General features: G+C 36.2%; 1 protein-coding gene across 1 annotated transcript in view; it reads left to right on the forward strand.

The window, feature by feature from the left end:
• Positions 1-14,062: 14,062 nt before the first annotated feature.
• Positions 14,063-19,198, forward strand: part of blk (BLK proto-oncogene, Src family tyrosine kinase) — a 53,626-nt gene continuing 48,490 nt past the window's right edge. The window contains exon 1 of the mRNA XM_088626379.1: positions 14,063-14,327. The gene's annotated coding sequence lies outside the window, so the exon portion shown is untranslated. The remainder of the gene's footprint in view (positions 14,328-19,198) is intronic.

Raw genomic sequence — 19,198 nt, forward strand, 5'->3', positions numbered from 1 at the left:
TTATGTTCTAACCATAGGGCAGCATCCAAATTCTGTGTTTTTTACAAAAGATACAAAGAAGAAATATTTCAGCAAGCCAAGTTTCTTCAGGAAGGACAGAATTTAGGGCAGTGAACATCAGCCAGTGTAGAAAATACTCAAACTTCAATGGTAGTCATGATGTGGGACCCACTTTCTAACATTTAGTGACATTTCATCTCTTTTCCGTTCTTCAATTACCTTTAACTCTCGTCTTGCTTGTACCACGAAATAGAGGTTAATTGCTGATAGTCATTGTTTTTTTATTAAGGGCCTACACCCCCCCCCCCCCCCCCTCCTCCGTCAGGCACACCAGAATCAAACACTTTGACTCATTCATAAGATACAGTGGGAGGAAGTTAGCAGGAAAACAACACACGGAAGTTTCGGGACTTATTTGGCTAATCAACTCACACGTGCCCTTACAATGAAGCACGTACATATTAAGTGGACCGTGTGCATTTTGCTTGCCCATCTCATTAGTAATAAAAGAAAATAAATGAGAAAGCACTTCTTGTGACCCAGATGTGAGTCAGGCTGCAGAGTTTTCCCACACTGATAGGAAGTGGGGCCTCCAAGAGTCAGGGGCTCTCCTGAGGAAATGGCATCAGGCTATTCATGAGCATGCTGCTTTGGGATGGGGATGAGAAGCGTGCTGTGTGTATGGAGTGATGCTAATATTGTTGTTTGGAGGTGGTGGTGTGTGCGGAGAGGTATTTTATTATTATGAGCACACTGGGGGTTATTGTGTTTCTGTTTACATTAAACCCTATTATGGTCGGGTGACCTTGTATCTATGAAGTATCGTTGGCACACAATGGGTCCCTTGTGAACACAACTGAAATGTTGCTCACAATACATTTGGTATAAGGTGACAGCTCTGCCAGAATAGAAGATCTGCACTTTTCCCACCGTTGTTCAGGGCATCCTGCGGTTGTTTATAACCGCAGTGCTTGGGGACACAGGTACCTGGGGATCCCTTAGTGTTGAGCTAATAGCTGGAGGCCTGTGGAGCTGAGTTGATGGAAAACTGCCCTGGAAATGTGTTATGAAGGAGCACCACTTAATAAAATTCATCTCAGTTGCTTAATGCATCCTCTGTATTGTGCTGGGAACTGGTGATAAAGTGTTTCTTAGCTTCTCTGGTTCAAACAGGGCACGAGGAAAAAGAGCTTGGTTACTAACAAATCTGTTCATCCTTTCTGGTTTTAACACTTCTATTTATCTAAAGAAGGGCAGACATGTTTTCTGAAAAAGCTACCAGAAGTCTCAAGATGAACCGATTTTCCTTTTGTAAGGCTAGGAAATGTCCCTGGATCACTCCACTAAATCTGAGCATTTGCAATGATTCTTCCCTGTCGTTACCTGATGCATCTTTCAAAAGTACCACATCATATCACAGCCTGACTAAATCTGTATGGAAAAAACACATACTGTACTGTACTCTTTATGCATATAGTGAATAATAGTGATGATGTAAGAGAGAAATACAAATTGATATTAGGAGCTTTAGGGCAGCATGGTGGCACAAGTGAGCATCGCTGCTTTTCATTCATGGTGCCCTAGGTTCAATTCTGAACCTGGGGTGCTTTGTGCGTGGAATTTCTATGTTCTCCCCGTGTTCGTATGGGTTTTTCTGCCAGATGGTCCAGATGGTCCAAAGACATACTGGTGCTGTAGGTTAATTGGCTTCTGCTGAAATTGGTCCTGGTGTAAGTATGTGCACTCTAATGGACTGCATCCCTTCCAGGCTCCTCCGTTTCTGCACAGGATAAAGCTGTTTAAAAATGGATGGCTGTATAAAGAGTATAAAGTATAAAGAATATAAAGAGATGTATAAAGAGCTTTAAAACACACAAGTGCATGTTTAATCTACTGTCAAATACACATGGTTCTAATATCTTAATCATTTAAGATACACCAAAATAAGTACTTACAATGCTTACTTACAACAGATTTATACAATTCTACCAAACATTACCACATTCTGCTCACATTCTGCCAGCAGAAACACAAATGGAGCAGTACACTTCGAACTGCTAAATTAATCTAAACCTATCTGGTCTGAAGTTTCAATAATTAGATGGTACCTTTTAAATTCTCAAAAGCTCACACATTGGTCTGAAATAGTTAATGTTTCAGTCATTTTCAGTCATATTGGCACATACTGTAAATCATTCTCTCCTTCTTTAAAGTTTTAAAGCCTTATTAAACTCACTCATGCACAATATTATGTCCAACACATGTGAAAGGGCATTCTTTTAGCGTTTTTATGGCCTACTGTCTCAAATACTATTGTACCTAGCTGTGTTGAAGAGCTGTCACTTTTATGTTTTGCGTCAACAAAGCTGATAAAGCCTGAATTTGGACTTATTTGCCGTGAATGCTGTAAAAGATAAACCGATGTTCTATAATGAATATTGGACAAATATGTTTAACATCTTAAGTAGTAGTATAGTTTTTGCCGTGTTAGATTTCTCTGCAACGCAAACACAACAGATCTTATTCAATTCAATACTTTATTGACATGTCAACAAAGTTGATTGGAATTTGCCCCAGTACAGCCCGGATAAAAACAACAACAATAAAAAATACATATACATTATTACACCTACTGTACACAGACCATATGATACTTGCAGCCTTTCAGATCGACTGTACATACAGTATGGGTGCTATTTTGGAACTGATGTTTTGAAACCTTCTCCCCTAAGGGAGCGGTTTAAAAAAGTTGCCAGTTAGGATGGAAAGTGTCTGTGGACACCTTCTTCGCTTTTCGTTTGATGTTGCTGTCGTAAGCAGAGGCAAGACAGGGAGGATCACATCTGATGATCTTGGACAATGTGTGTATGACTCTTTCTAGCTGTTTCCTCTCTTGGGCAGTCGTATTGCAGTACTTGTTTTTGAGAAGGTGACCATGCTCTCAATCACAGTTCTACAGAGGTGTGTCATTGCTTCCTGATTAACTTCAAACTTCCTCAACTATGGTAGCCAGTGCAGTTTCTAATGGGCTTTCTTCACGATGAGGTAGATGGTTGTGCCAAAAAACTTGAAAGATTCCACTCTCTCCACAGACTGGCCATTAATGACAAGTGGTGGCAGATCACCTCCAGCTCTATGGTTTTACCAGTGTTTAATTCCAAATCATTCTGTTGACACCAGTACGCTCTGCCAGTGCACTGACCTCACTTCTATATCCTGTTTCATCCTTGTTGGAGATTAAACCTAAAGATGTTTTGTTATTTTTATTATATTCAAAAACTCCAAGTCACAATCATTCATGTACAGTATAACCAGAAAAGGAGTGGTAACAGTACACACCACTAGGAGCCGCCAGAATTCAGAGCCATAGACTTAGAAACCATATTACCCATCTTCGCCACCTGCTTCCTATCAGAACATCTAAGATGCAAAGGCACAGTGACTGACTGATGCTCATATCATGAAGTTTATCAAACAGATTTAGAGGCACAATTGTACTAAACGCTGAGCTGTGGTCGCTAAAAGGACTAGTGTGTAGGTATCAGGGGGTCACAATTCTGCAGGACAGAAGGCAAAGAGAAACACCAACCTCTATGGACATATTGGCCCCATACAAGAGCAGATAAGGGTCCAGTTCAGCACTGGACAGATGGTTACCCATCACTCAAAACCTTTTATAGTGACTGAGGTCAGGGCCATGAACCAATAGTCATTCAGACAGCTGACATTATCTTTCTTAGGCACTGGAATAACCACTGCACTTAAAACATGTAGAAACTTTACACTGGTCAAGAGACCTATTAAAATAGCTATAAAATAGGTATTAAAAATAGCTAAAATTTTAAGGGATTCTTTGTTGTTTTTAAGAAAGAGCTTTCTATCGACATTTTGTTACCAACAGACAAGTACAATTACTTATGAAAATGAGGATACATAGTCTGGATTATCTAATGTTTTACTAACCATGGTAAAAAGTTGTCTGTAAATGCACTGCTACACAGCACAAAGCACATTATTCGTTTAATTTAAAATGTTATGAAACTTGCAGATATAGTTCTTTCTGAAATAAGAGCTTTTTAAGAAGAGATTAATTTAGCTTTATGACCAGTCTGAAAATTGTAAAGGCTTCTTTAATCTTTCCATGAGGTGGTGGGCCTTGATTTTATTTATTAGACTGCCATCTCGTGGACAACAATGATATCACACCTTAGGTAGGAGTTTTCAAAATATTTGTTTACTCATTAAGACAACCTCTGTTATTCTAGATCAACCAGTGGAAATTCATGATTCTACCAGAAAATGTAAGACCTTACCTCTCTATTCCCTAGCTTGAATAACTAACATATACACATACTTTAAACACAGCACATACTTTTAAAGTATGAGCATTTTACTAATTTGAAAGGAAAACATTTTATAGTATTTGCTAATTCTGTTTCAGTATTGTCTGCTAAATTGATTGGATTATTTAGTATACCAGAAACTAGATTGTTGATATAAGATACAAACAGCACTGGTCCTAGTACAGATTCTTGTGGTACTATATTAATTACAGCACTGCAATTCAATCCTTATCTGTACACTCCATATTACCAATTCTCAATTTCCTTATTTCCCCAAGTACCTGTTAATTGAAAATTAATCTATTACAATATATTATGTGGAACTTTATTAAAAGCTTTCTAACAAACCATAACTAACACCATATTGTGTGCTCTGTGTGTATCCATTACTGTCATTATATATAATTCGAGGCACATGATTTTTTATTCTGTGGCACAACTCTGGTGAAAGTGTAATACGTCAGCTGCAAACTAGGACAAACAAATGTTTATTAACGTATCACCACCCAGTGTGCCTATTTACAATAGAATAGGCCCTTAACAGCTTCTACTAGCAGGTTGGTTGATAAACAATCAAATCAAAGACGAGCCTGTCATATACAGTAGGTGTTGGAAAGTAGTTTAACAATTTGTTAACAGGATACACCAAAGGGGTTTTATAGCAATTTGGAATTAATTTTAAAATGGATTTAGTAAGGAGTGCATTTTCAGATATAGATTTTTGTGTACATGCACTTGTCATGTGGGAATGGGTAATATATAGAATGCCAGCAGGACTGGCATAGGATGTACTGATTACGTTGCAATTTTGGTGATAACTGATTGCAGCTGTGAGATTGGGGAGATATTATAGTCTCACATAGACATTAAACACTGCAGAAAAGCAGACAAACTGAGAAAGGAAGAAGAGATGAAGAGTTTTGTTTTCTCTGTTCTTTTTACTTTTTTACAGTCATTTATATATTTTGGATGAAGTAATAGCCATAAGTTTTGTGCCCATTAAGAACTTAAAATCTGATTTTCTAGCCTTATTCCCACAATTGGGGTGTTTTTGTCTTTTGTTAAAGAGAGTCCAGTCAACCATCAATCATCACACAGTATGGCACAAGTGTAAAATTTACAAAGGCAGACTTCATTGAGTAGAGCAGGAATAATACAGTATATTTACAAAGATAACGATAAACATTATTCAAAATATGTGTAAGTCATATTATCATCCTCACACTCATATTGATCCTATCCTCGTGCTTATTTGAAGGTCCATTACAGGGCAAACACTTTCTGCCAAAAGTGATGCACACCCCGCCCCCCCTGAGTTTGAAAGCGTGAGCAAACAGATTTACGTAGTTGATTATGGCATTTCTTTTGCTTCTTTTTGATAAGAATCATTAAAGTGAAAGAAGAGGGAAAAAGAAAGCAAAATGAACAAAAAGAAAACCAAAAATATTAACTCAAATTGTTCAGTCTCATTTTCAACTTTTCTTATGTTCTTATGTTGTTAAAATCATGACACATAAATTAATCAAACTGCTCCATTTAGTCAAGGGATACAGATTCTGTTGAAGACCTTTAATAAGCCATTTGAAAGCAACCAAACATAGACATCATGGAAATTACAGCTTGTACATACCACAAAACAGAAGGAGACATAATGTATAACTTTCCACTATGAGTACAGAATATATACAGCAGATATATCATCACCACCATAGCTAGTGACATTCAACTACCATCGTCATCAAACCCCACCATACAGTGCTGTGACAAACAGCCCAGCCTTAGTAACCACCAGCCTAGACTAAACAGGAAGCACTAATGCATATGTGGAATAGTAAACATTACCACTGAACTCATATTTTCATAAAGAAGCCTTCCTCATGTGGTATTTCACTTGTAATCAGGAGGAAAACACAATTGATAGATATGTTTTCAGGCATTGTTAGTTTTCAACAGAGTGTTTCTTTTTTCTGAAAGGAAATGCTCTTACAATTATCCACCATCCTTGATTCTACTTTGTTATAATCCCAATCTTGCATAGATGGAAGGATATGAGAGAAAATAGAACCTTTTTAATTTCCTGATGTAAAATCCCCTTCCTCCATGAAAATGTGATCTGTGTTGTAAGTACTGCTCCCCCTACAGATGTAATAAAAATATGAAAAATGTGGAGTTTCTGATGCTTGTCCAGCTAATATATCTCGTGCAGTTCTCTACAAATTTAGGAATACCCCTCATAATTTACTTTCTCATTTGTTTGTGAATGAGGAAAGACAGTACACCACTGTTAAAGGCTGGTGGAAGAAATTCTTTCAATGGTTCATTTGTCTCTGACAGTTGGTCGATCAGTTTTGAGCTCTCTCACAGAGGCCAAGTACACAGCATCTCCAGCCTTCTCCCTCCTGGATGTCTCACACACTTGCTAATTGGGAGCATTCAATAAGTATAAATGGGGAGTGCCCAATGGTCAGGTACAGTATCACGGTCTGTTACACTGGAGTGTCGATAAATGAGCTGAGCCCTATGTGTAGCGAGTGTCCAAGATGGCAAACAAGTCTGTGAGGCGCAGTCCAAAAGAGCAAAATCCAAGGATCGAAAGGAGAGGTCAAAATCCGTGAGATCATTCAGGAAAAGCACGCGGTGAGATACAGAAAGCAAGCAGCGAACTGACTAGCTTGTCACTCAAAATACAGAGTGAGGAAGGGTGGGGACAAGGAGCTTAAATAGTGAAAAAGGGACGTGATTGGATAATGAAGTAACGAGGGCAATTAATGTGGTCAGGTGTGGTGCGTGGTTGTAACATGGTCAAAAAACCAACAGCTGGCTTCTTTCAGGCAGTGGTGAAACTACAGTAAGTGCCTGTCACAATGGACTATTACTGTGTTTGACATTGACAATGTCTGAAATGGCGCCTTAATGCAATACCTATGTCAAAGCAACCATACGCTGAACAAGGGACCCGTTCTTTGCAAAACTACAGAACACTGAGTCCACCTACTAGTATTGTGTGTGAACAATGGCCACTATGTCATGTGGTGGGTTGCTGTCTTTTAGGTCAGGTAAACGGTTGCTGTCTTTTAGGTCAGGTAAACAAATTGGTGAATGAAGGTGAAGTGTTTGGGGGAGCATAAAGCCAAAGCCTTCTGACACCAGGAGATGATTCAATGTAAAGTTTCCCAGAAGTGGTAGTGTGGTGTTATTTAACAATTTAAAGGGAATTTCGGACAATAAAGAAGAAAAGATTACATTAAAGGAGAGAAGAAAGGTTTTTCCAGACAATGAGCAAGGGAGGGAGATAAACCAAAGAAAACCACAAAAACCAAAAGAAAGATGATCCAGTAAATAGTGAGTGAATCTAAGATCAAGATGGTCAAGTAGCTCAGAAGCAAATGAAGGAATATGAATTGGGGTGGAGAGGTGAACCAATAGTCATTTGGGGTATCTGAGACAAACTGGGCTGGGGAAAGAGTAAGAGAAGAATGAGTAATTGAAGTTATTACAGACTTGACAACCTCCAGCAGACAATATAGGATGGTAGAGATATTTGGACCAGCCTTTGTAGGCACTATACTGTATAGGAGTTTGAATACTTGTTAACAGTCTGGGGTTTTCTAGGTGGTTAGGATATTAGGTCTCTGGCATGCATTATTTGTAAATTTGCACCTAAGGTAACTTGTATGTTTATGTTGTATGTACTTTAGTATGTGTCATTGCTAATACAGAAAATATTTGTTTAACCAAGTGTACCTGAATTAATCCTCTTTTCACCAAAGATGTTCCAGAGAGCAAAGAATTCACGTTCCTCTAACTTTACCAAGCACTCTGGTAAATTCTTGGTGAGATCTTTACAAGTTGGGTGCAATGATTATTTAGTTTACTTATTGAGTTATCTGGTTGGTCAATTTCCTGATTATTATTATTAATTTTTGTAACCCTGAATTTGTAACAATATGATGCATACATAATATTTTAGATTAAAAACCTACTCAAGCTGAAGCCTTCTAAGGGCAAGATAAGTTAGAGGACGTATCAGGAAAAAACAAAGAGAAATAAATGAAATTTGTTGATTGCATTCGTAGTCAACAAGCTTAACAACCTACTGTAGGTATCAGCATCTCTCCTCTCTCTGCAGCTGGATTCCTACATTTCCTGACTGGCAGACCACAAACTGTGAGGGTCAATGAAAAGCGTTCTTCCACCCTGACTGTCAATATAAGTGCCCCTCAGGGCTGTGTGCTGAGACCCCTGCTGTTTTCAGTTCCAACTTCATCTGTAAATATGCTGATGACAGTACCATCATTGGCCGAATCACCAGTAGTGATGTGAAGGCCTACAGGGATGAGGTCAGGAACCTGGTGGAGTGGTGCCTCAACAATAATCTCTCCTTCAACGTCAGCAAAACCAAAGAGCTGCTCATGGAATTAAGAAAGGAGGGTGGGGACGACACCCCTTTTCACATCAATGGGGTGCCCATAGAGATGGTTAGCAGCTTCATGTTCCTGGGTACCTTCATTACTAATGATTTAATTGGGTCCCAGCATGTAACTGGAGCTACAAAGAAGGCACAACAGAGAAGCCTTTACTTTCTCAGATAGTTGAAAAAACTTTGGTCTATCTTGAACTGTCCTTACCACATGTAACAGGTGCGCTATTGAGAGTGTGCTAACATGTGGAATTACAGTGTGGTTTGGCAGCAACTCATTGTCTGTCCAAAAGGTGTTACAGGGGATGATCAGGTCAGCCCAGTCCATAATTGGAGTATGGACATTTTTACAACTCGCTGTCTCAGGAAGAGTGGAAGTATTGCTAAGGACAACAATCATCCTGATATCTGTCTTTTCTCTCCCCTACCCCCTGGTAAGCATTATAGGAGCATAAAGGAATGAACGTCCAGATTCAGAGACAGTTTCTTCCTGCAAACTGTCAGATTACTGAACTTTACCCCTACCACTGACATGTTGACACTGACGTTTTTTTTCCTCTTTTCACACTGCTTGTGCTGACTTGCATTTTTAAAGTTGTATGTTATTTAACTTGTTGCTGCTGTTGTGAATTTATGTTTTGGTGTTTCCATAATTTCTTTCTATCGGAGCATACATGTAAATAAGCATTTCATTGCACTTGTGCATATGACATAAACTGAACCGAACTGCATTAAGTATTTGGATCAGTGAACTTAACTTTTTTTGAAGCACCTCTGGCAGCAATTATAGCCACAGGTCTTTTTGGGTCCAAACTTTGCAGACTGGCGTGGTGTCCGTTGCCAATTCTGTTTGTCTTATTTGTTCAAACTCTCTCAAGTTGCTTAGGAATTGCTTGTGGGCAGCTGTTGTCAAGTCTTTCCAAAGATTCCCAAAAGGATTCAGATCAAAACTTTGACTGAACCACTCAAGGATGTTCACTGCCAGCAGCCATATCACCCTGCAACTCACAACTGGAAACCCATTGAACCAAAACAGGTGTGAGCCTGGTCAGTACCTGGATGGGAGACCTCCTGGGACGGGGACATTATACTGTAAAAAGGTGCCGTCCTTTGGATGAGATGTAAAACCGAGGCCCTGACTCTCTGTGGTCATTAAAAATCCCAGGATATTTCTCGAAAAGAGTAGAGGTTTACCCTGGTGTCCTGGCCAAATTTCTCCCTGGCCTTTACCAATCATGGCCTCCTAATAATCCCCATCTTTGAATTGGCTTCTCCTCCTCATTACACATGATAGCTGATGTGTCGTGAGTGTACTGATGTACTATGGATGCCGTAGTATTATCCAGGTGGATGCTGCAAATTGATGGAGTATCAAGAAAAGTGCTATATAAGTGTAAGCAATTATTATATTACTTCTTTATTCTTAGATCACACAAGTATAGCTTTGGACCTGTGCTTTTTGAATATTGTCATGCTTTTTCCCAGTTTTAATGGTCAGTACCTTGGTCTATGTTCCCATCAGTCAGAGACAAGCCAGCTGATGAGAAGCAGAACTATAATTAATTTGTACTTTAAACTGTCAGGATTTTAAGGCAACAAAATGTGAAAACTGTGCAAGGGACTGTATCCTTTGCTTAAAGAAATACATGTATATACATTATTAAAAAACAGTACAAATAGTACTATTTTCTAAAAGTCCTATTACTGTATGTCTCAAGAATTTTCAACTTATATACAGTATATGATATCTGATTTCACTTTTAATAAAACAGTGTATTGTATATACTTTTAAAAAAATCTGACTTATGATCAACGTTTTATTAAAACATTATATATGTATTTTTATAAAGTATTTTATTGAAACAGGAAAGATATATATATATAAAACAGTCTTCAAAATGTTTTATATGTCACTGTACACTAAGGGAGAAATGCAGTTTATTATTGTGGCCAAATATAGGTCCAGAACACACATTTGGAAGTAGAGTGTTTATCTTTAACTAAAAGATCCTGAAAACCTTTTAGTCTGCACAATACCTGTCATAAACATTATAACATAATTGCTGTCAATACCAAAAGAGTTCACGGTACTAGAACTGGATATCAGAGTTAAAATAAATAACTCTATGTGCATTATGCTATATGCTTTTTACTTCACTTTCTAGCATTATCTTTTAATCTCATTAATCAGTAAAATTTGTTTTCAGCCCAAGTTTGTGATTGTTCTATCTAAAAATGTTCTCAGACACAAAGTCAATACAGAATGAAAGTACTGTAGATCAGTTTTCACCAAGCAAACTGCCTCATCAGGCCTGACTCGTAGTTAACCTTATGAGGACATTTCTGAGGTAATAAGCTATGTACGGTATATCATATTAGAGGAAATCCACTTCTGCCTGCCCCGGAGCTGAAATTGCAGCATACAATCTGAAAAATATATTTTAAAAACCAATACAACTGGATTCATGTTACAAAACAATGATTAACTTGCATCATGCAAGTAAGAAATGGTTTCTTAAATGATATCAGTTCTGCATTTCGTGAGAGAAATGTATATTTTATAGTATTGTGATTAGCAAGAGACTACATTTTCCAATGGTAATTTCCACCCAAGAGATTTTATTGTCAAAATATATGTTTTCAGGTGTTTATCATGAGTCACTAGAGCCGTGAAAAGGAATCCCCCAAATCTCTTAATCAGTGCTGCATTTCATCATACTACACCTTCCCCACACAATACATCACTCTCCCTTATTGGAATTTCTAATCAGGGACATTGATTTTCATGAGCAAATGTAGGAAACCATTGGGGAAAAACTTGCAAAAACAGGGTGATGTTTTTTTTCACTCATAACTTGTACTCTTTTCTTCATTCAAGCAGCTCGAAAAACACTGCTGTGCTTCTCAAAGGTGTCCCTTACCTAAAATTTCTTATACTTCCTACAATTGCTGCAATTTTAAGGAATTGTAAAAACCAGATATCTCAAGTTATTAACTGTCTAAAATCTTCATCCTGTGCTGTATACGGTGTCTTTGAGTTGTCGTGCATCTGTTTGTTCTGCTTTTAATATACCTGTTTGCCCCATGCTGCTCTTTACCTCAGTCCTTTTCTTCTATTTATAAGCATATTGTCTGCTAAACATGGTGTCGTTTGTAAATCGTCCTAGCAAGCTGTCGTTGGAAGAATGTTAAATTTTCTAACTGTAACCAGTTCCTTCTGTGAAACAAAACTATACACTTTTTGAAATTTGACAAATACTATTGGTGAAAAATGCTGATGAATCAGCTACAAACATAAATGATGTATATCTATTCAACGTTAAGCTGAGATACGGTCAGCCACAATGTTTCCATTCCACCAAATGGTCCAGATGACAGTTTGTGCTCGTCTGAGGGAAATACTCAAATGAAGGTTTTGGACAAAACATTGAGGCCTCAAGCAGGCACGTATTGTGACTGACCTTTTCAGAATAATCTGAACAACATTACATAGGTTTGTGCAGCGATCTCAACTATACAGTATGCACTCTACCCAAAGCAACCCCTCTATGAAATAATATCATACAAAATTCAGACAATGACTGATGTGTAGTTAATGCATAGATGCCTGCAGTGTAATGCACAGTGCCTATACTAATACAGTGCATTAAACAACATACAAATGTTAGAAAAAAATAGTTTTCCCAGAGCACATTATGCATTTATGCTAACTGTTAGTCTTTTCATTGCATGTCTCCATGTGTCTGCATGCTTTTTTGAATCAGGAGTGTCCAATATTTAGAGTTTCTACAAATTTTGATATTCCTTTAAATACATACAGTATGAACAATGTCTGTCAATAATTCGAAAGTAATTTTGTTGTCCACATACTCCATATGAGAACAATTCAGTGCCATAATAGACTGTAATGCCAATATAAAAGTATTAATTTTCTTCTAGACTCCTGGAGGTTTAAAAGCCTTACGTTGTGTTTTCTCTGTTTCTACTTTTAAGCACAGATTTAACTTTTACTGGTTCTTTTTCTGTCAACGCACATTGATGCTGGTCCTTGCTCAAACCTCATGACAAAATGCTGAGAATACTGTTTCTTTCCATATTCTTCCTACATTAATATGCTATATTAATATACTGTAGATACAACATTGGAATCATCATAAAAAACAGGACAATGTACTGTAGGCATCTGATGCAAATTATATTAAATTTTATGGAAGTTCCCTACACCCCTGTCAGAGATACACATGTATTACCCCCCATGCTTTTCTAAAATTGTTGTGCACTGGTCTACCACTTTATTTTTACTGCTAAAAAGCACTTTTTTTTCCAGGTTTTAACATCCCTCTGTTTCACTGCTTTCTGCCATTTCAGATTTTCTGTATCTATTTCTATGTCTACTTTGCCTCTTCTCAGCAAAAGGTTGGGACAATTACATGCTCATTGAGACTTTCCCGTGGGTGGGTGTGTGTGTTTGTGTGTGATCAGTATTTTACTTTTCTTAAAGAAATGTTAACGTCTGTTGTTGAGCTGGTATAAAGCTCAAATGATTTACTCAGAGAAACTTTACACACCTTTCTGATTTTTCCATCATTGACCACTGTTTTTGTCAACCAGTTTCACTAACCCTCTTCAGGGAACTCGACAATGGAGTAAATTTCTTTATCTAAAACTTTCATCTACATACAGTATGCTTCTTGTGTGTGATTTACAAATATGCGCCTTCATCACAAGTTTCAAACGTTACAGCTCTACCATTGCCTGTAATGAAACGGACCTGTTTGTTTAGTTCAATTAAATCTGATTAGATTAGATTTGGCTCTCAGATTAAGTACTATAATGACTGCACATAATGTCATGTCAACACAATAATGCATAATGGTGCACTTCATTTTTACACAAATTCTGTTATTCTATTGTTTTTGCTTTGCATTATATAACCACTTTGCCTTTTGTGTCCATAATACTGTAATTCTTAGGTATAGTTATGCAATCATACACAGTACACCTTCTACAGAGATAACAATAAATATACAGTAATCTTATAAGAATTAGTGTATCATGTATTACAAGTCATGTCCACAATGATTTGCCTTTTACTGACAATTGTGTTGAATATAATTCCGATATAAAGGTTGCTTTATCTACAATAATTAATTGTTAGTTTTACTTTTGAAAAGGAACACTTTTAGCATGCCATAAGTCATGATGTAATAGCTCAAAACTCTTAACAGAGGGGAAAAACAGACCATATATATAAAACTGCAACCTTATTCATCTATTTATACTTTAGTGTGGTCTCATGGGGACCATGAATGTTGCCTAAGCTCTCTATCAGACAGATGTCATCAGGAAGCTAAAGCAACCGGCTACAGAGAGTTGTGTGTGTGAGAGCGAGGAAGAGAAAAACACAGAGAGAACAGCTCTGCAGTACTAAAGAAAGCTTCAGTTGTCTTGCGTAGAAAACTCACATATGAATGGGCCCGCGTGATTAAAGAAGACTTGATGGATATACTTTACTTGGATATTCCTATGTATTCATGAAATATGCATTAAACCCTACCTAAAAGGTAAGTCAGCACATACTGTACTTTTCTTTGTAAATACTAAAGGTTTTATTATAAATGTGATGGGAGTCTTTCTATTAATTCAATTTCATCATCATTCATATATATATAGTCATCAGGACAATAACCCGCATTCTTAATTTGGCTGAACAATTCACTAGAGTGTCATTCGCAATTCTATTTGTTTCTTTTTTACTGAAAATACCAGCTGCAAAAACATATCTTAGAGATTAAAAAAGCAAACAAAAAGAAAGTGCACAGTGATAGTGATGAAACTTAGAAGTTTTCTGAACCTATTCGATGTTCTACTATTAACATTACACAAAATTACTGTATTGTGTTTACAGGACTGGGTTGATGTTCAATCAGGAATGGATTTAGACAGAGAGACAGAGACAGAGGAAACAAGTTGATATTTATTTGGGGAAAACAAACATGTATTTTATAGTTTTTATGCTTTGGTCCAGTTTACTATCCTTGAAAATGCTATCATGTTTTTTTTTCTAAAATTGGCCAGTGCATTAAGATTTATAATAATTGAACATGGCCAAAGTGCAGTCTTTGACCTTTAAATTAATTTGAAAAAATCTAGAATTACTCAAGTTGATCACAAGTCACATGGCTGATACAAAGTTTATAGCATGTTGTCTACATTTGACATTAATGCTTTTCCAAATCCATTTGAGTAGCATGAGTTTGGAAATTAAAATAACTGTATTATATTACAATTACATCACTTTGTATTCACTGTATTACACTGTAAATACATAACAATACCCCTTGTTATGGTTTTAGTATAATTAACACTGTTACTTATTAGCATTCAATCTTAATAGTGTCACTATGGCTCAGCTGACTATTTTGAGTGCCTAGCATTTTCATTATGCATTATGCTGTAAATACAGATTGACTGTAGTCAGAATATACAGTATATACTGTATAGTATGAAGAGGTATTACAAATGCACGAACTGAGTTCTGTAACCAATATAATTTGTCACATTTTTAAGCCTCTCTGTACATGGGTGCTTGATTAAGTAATGAACATGAAGGCTATATCTATAAGCTCTTATTTTGGGTTGCATTTGAAAGTTATCATGATTTAAAAGCTCAAGAAATATAGAGTTTGCCCATTTGTTCTTTTTTCTCTCAAAAACAGATACTGTTCTTATTTTTTTACCATTATTACACAAAGCTTTAGAAGTCTCTAAAGCTTTCAGGATATAAAATCAAAAGATTCTTCAGGAAAATGAACTAATTAAAAAAATGAACTTTATAATGACTATTTTTTTAAATATCCATAATTAAATTTATTAAATGTATTTACTATTTGTATCAGTTGCACTAGTTACTCATTAAGTTGTATTTACTGTTCACCAGGAAAACTGTAACCTTACTTTTGTTAAAAGAAAAAAAGCCTGCTTTTAAAACTTTTCCAAGGATCTACGGAAAAATATCTTGACTTGAAAAATAAACCATGTATGTATTTTTAGCTGTGTTACACTCTCGTAGCTTTGTGCTAGAATTTTCTTTTGACACAGTAGTGTCTCATTTTCATTGTGGATACATTCTGAATATGTATCGCATGCCTAGAGTAACTTTTTATCTTAGCAAAGTCTACGAGAAAAAAATGATAAATTACTGAAAATGAACAAATGATTTTTCTTAATTCTTTAACATCTCTCAAAAGGTTTTTTAAGCTCTAATGTCTAATAGAAATAAGACATTCCCTATATTTTTAGATTTAAATATTTTCTTTAGGGTCTTAAATATAATCTTTAGGGATTATTGATTTTTTTTAAATTCTTAAAATAAAAATGTATTTTTATCACACACAAAGATTTTACGTCAAATTTAGTTGTAAAAAAAACATCACCTCATAAGTAATTATTAGTGACTTTGTGCAGTGAAATACTGTAAGTCAACAGATACTTAATTCTGCATTCTTTGATAACTCTTAGAAGACTCTTAGAAGATGTTATAATTTTGTAAGCACATTGTATCCCCCACTTTTTTCTAAAAAAAGGACTAAAGCAGTTTTTATTTGATATGTGCAATACAATTACAACTACATTACAAGAGTCCTTAAAATCATCTTCAGGACACTCAGGAACACAGAGGTATTTCCTTAACTCCACCAAATGAGAAATTAGCTCATGTACTGTGGTCCATGTACATAGACACCTTTTATGAACTAAAGTAAAAACTGAATACACAGGCAGGCTACGTCCAGTACAATGGGCAGGGAAACTATATGGTACAAGGTGTCCTTCCAATGCCACAATCTGGCCTACTTACAGTACATTTCACCTGAAAGTCAATTGGTGAAACATCGTCTGCTGAATCTGCTGGCACATTAGCTACTGCATGTAACTCAGGCCCTTGCTGCACATCAGTGGTGGATGAAGTGGGCACTGACCTTTACGTAAAGAACTTCCTGATCTATTGGCCATGAAACAGCTATGCTGTATAAATGCGAGTAATTTTACATAATCTTTTCTAATTACACTGTACCTTGTTTGATGGCAAAATTCAAGATGTAAATAACGCATCATGGGTATGCCTTATATTTTGTGTGTATAATTATTTAAATTCGAGCTTTCACATACATAATGAAAAACTATAAAGACATAAACATAATTAACAAATGATTACAAAGGCCTTTCCTCAGGCATATGTACAACAAGCAATAAATAAATGTCAAACTATAGACACTATATGAACCATGTAAACTTAGAATCAAAAACTGTTTTAAAGTCATTTTAACTGATTGTGACTGTTGCCTATATCCAATAAATTCTAAACTAGCTGCACACTGCTGGTTATCCCTGGTAAGCGACAGGCATAAGGTGGGATACACCTCGGACTGGACACTAGTCCATCACAGGGCACACACAGATAAATACAGACACACACTCACACCAGGGCCAATTTTCTCAGAAGCCAATTCATCTACCAGGATGTCTCTGTACTGTGGGAGGAAATCCCAGAGAAAACCCACATGAGCACAGGGCACCCTGGATCTGGAACTGATCCTAGAGCCTCTGGGCTGCAAGGCAGCAATGTTAACCACTGTGCCACTGTGGCACATCTATATCCTATAACTAAGATTTTTATCATTAGTACCTATAACAATCTGTGACTATGATTCACATGCACATGAATATTTCTATTAATTCAACAGCTAACTAAAAGGACAACACCTATTTAGTATTACTGTATATATGAAATGTAAGTATAATGTGCAGTAACACTGTAATAATATGTACGGAAGGACAGATTTACAGTAGGCTCATTTTATGTTAACACCATTCCAAGATCAAGCTAGGTTGAGGTCAGGCCTCAGGATAGACCAAATTAAAAACCCATGTACAGTACAGAGAGTATATGGCAAAGAAAAACCTGCCAAAATGTTGGGTAAAAAACTTTTTTCTGGGCTTTATTATGGTGAATGTGATTCAAGCAGAAAAAATACATATCTGTATTTTTAATATAGAGTTTTCAAATTATTTTGCATCAACGCATTTCCAGTCAGAAGGCCTGAAAAATGAATTTAGTTACTATGATAATGTTACACACAATATCTGTAGGGGAAATACAGTGCAAGCAAATACTGTAGTGAAAGCTTTTATGTACTGTACATATTATTTTCCTCCCTATTCTTTTCCTTGCTCTCTAATGCAAACATGGATGTTTGTGGATGCTTTTTTGTATAAAATTGAAAAAATATACAGTACAGTGAAATTAAGTTCATAATAAATTCAGACTTAAATTCATTACTTAAGTCTGAAGAAAAATCTACTAATATAAAAACATTCTAAACAAGACAGTTTTGCAAAATTGAATATTTTCTCCAGGTAAGTTATTTACATACAGTACTTCATCAGTCCATCATTAGATTCTTAAACTTTTTTGTTATCTGTGGACCAGAGTGTTGGCTGATGCCAGCAGATTTTTTCCTCATTATTCAGAACTGGGTCCTGGTTAGAAAGGCGTAATCAGGGGCTTTGACTGGTGAGAAATGAGGAATATCATTCTTTAAATTATTTTAAATATAGTCAATACCACCAGAACACACATATAAAGCAAAAAGCCACTTCTGATACCACAGCATACTGTTTAAAATTTAAATGAAGTTACGCAAAACGCTCAGCATGGTAATTTTGTAGCATGACATCTACATTGTATAAGCTAAGGTGAACTCTTGGTATTTATATCTCTTTGATATTAATACCTTATTTAGAGTTGTTGCAATAAAGGAAAATAGACTTATCAGATGAATGGCATAGCAAAAGTAGAAGTACAGTAAAATACATTTATTTTGGTTGTTGTGCAACTATTCACCATTTGCTTTTACCTTAGAACAAACAATTTGTTTTTGTAGAACAAAATAGAAGCATAAAATACTGTCTTTAACTCCCAAGATCCAAGGCACATTTTGCTTTTAGGGAGAACATCACATCACATTTTAATGTTTGATTCCCACTATAATTATTATTATTGGTGATAGAAGCTGTAGAATCAGATACATTAAAATAGTATTTGTAGAGTTTTACAATTCATTGTCTGTTATATTATTTATTGTACTAAAATATGAAATGACGTTATGCACTCTATCATACAAATGTCAATATAGGCTTACACCAGCATTTAAACCCCTTTTCCCTGTATCCAGGAGAAACCTCCCAGAAGTGCCAGATATAGAATTTGTTTTTGGCAATTTGGCCAAAGGTTCGAATTTTGGCCCTCATTTTAAACAGCACATGCCAACTGCTTTGGATTAGTACAGGGTGTGCATTGGATTTTACCTGGAATATACAGTAGGGACGGAACTTTATTTGGTATATTTTAAGAATTGTATTTAAATATATATAA

The sequence above is a fragment of the Lepisosteus platostomus genome, chromosome 3 (genome assembly GCF_059453375.1).
Source record: "Lepisosteus platostomus isolate fLepPlt1 chromosome 3, fLepPlt1.hap1, whole genome shotgun sequence".
Lineage (NCBI taxonomy): Eukaryota > Metazoa > Chordata > Actinopteri > Semionotiformes > Lepisosteidae > Lepisosteus > Lepisosteus platostomus.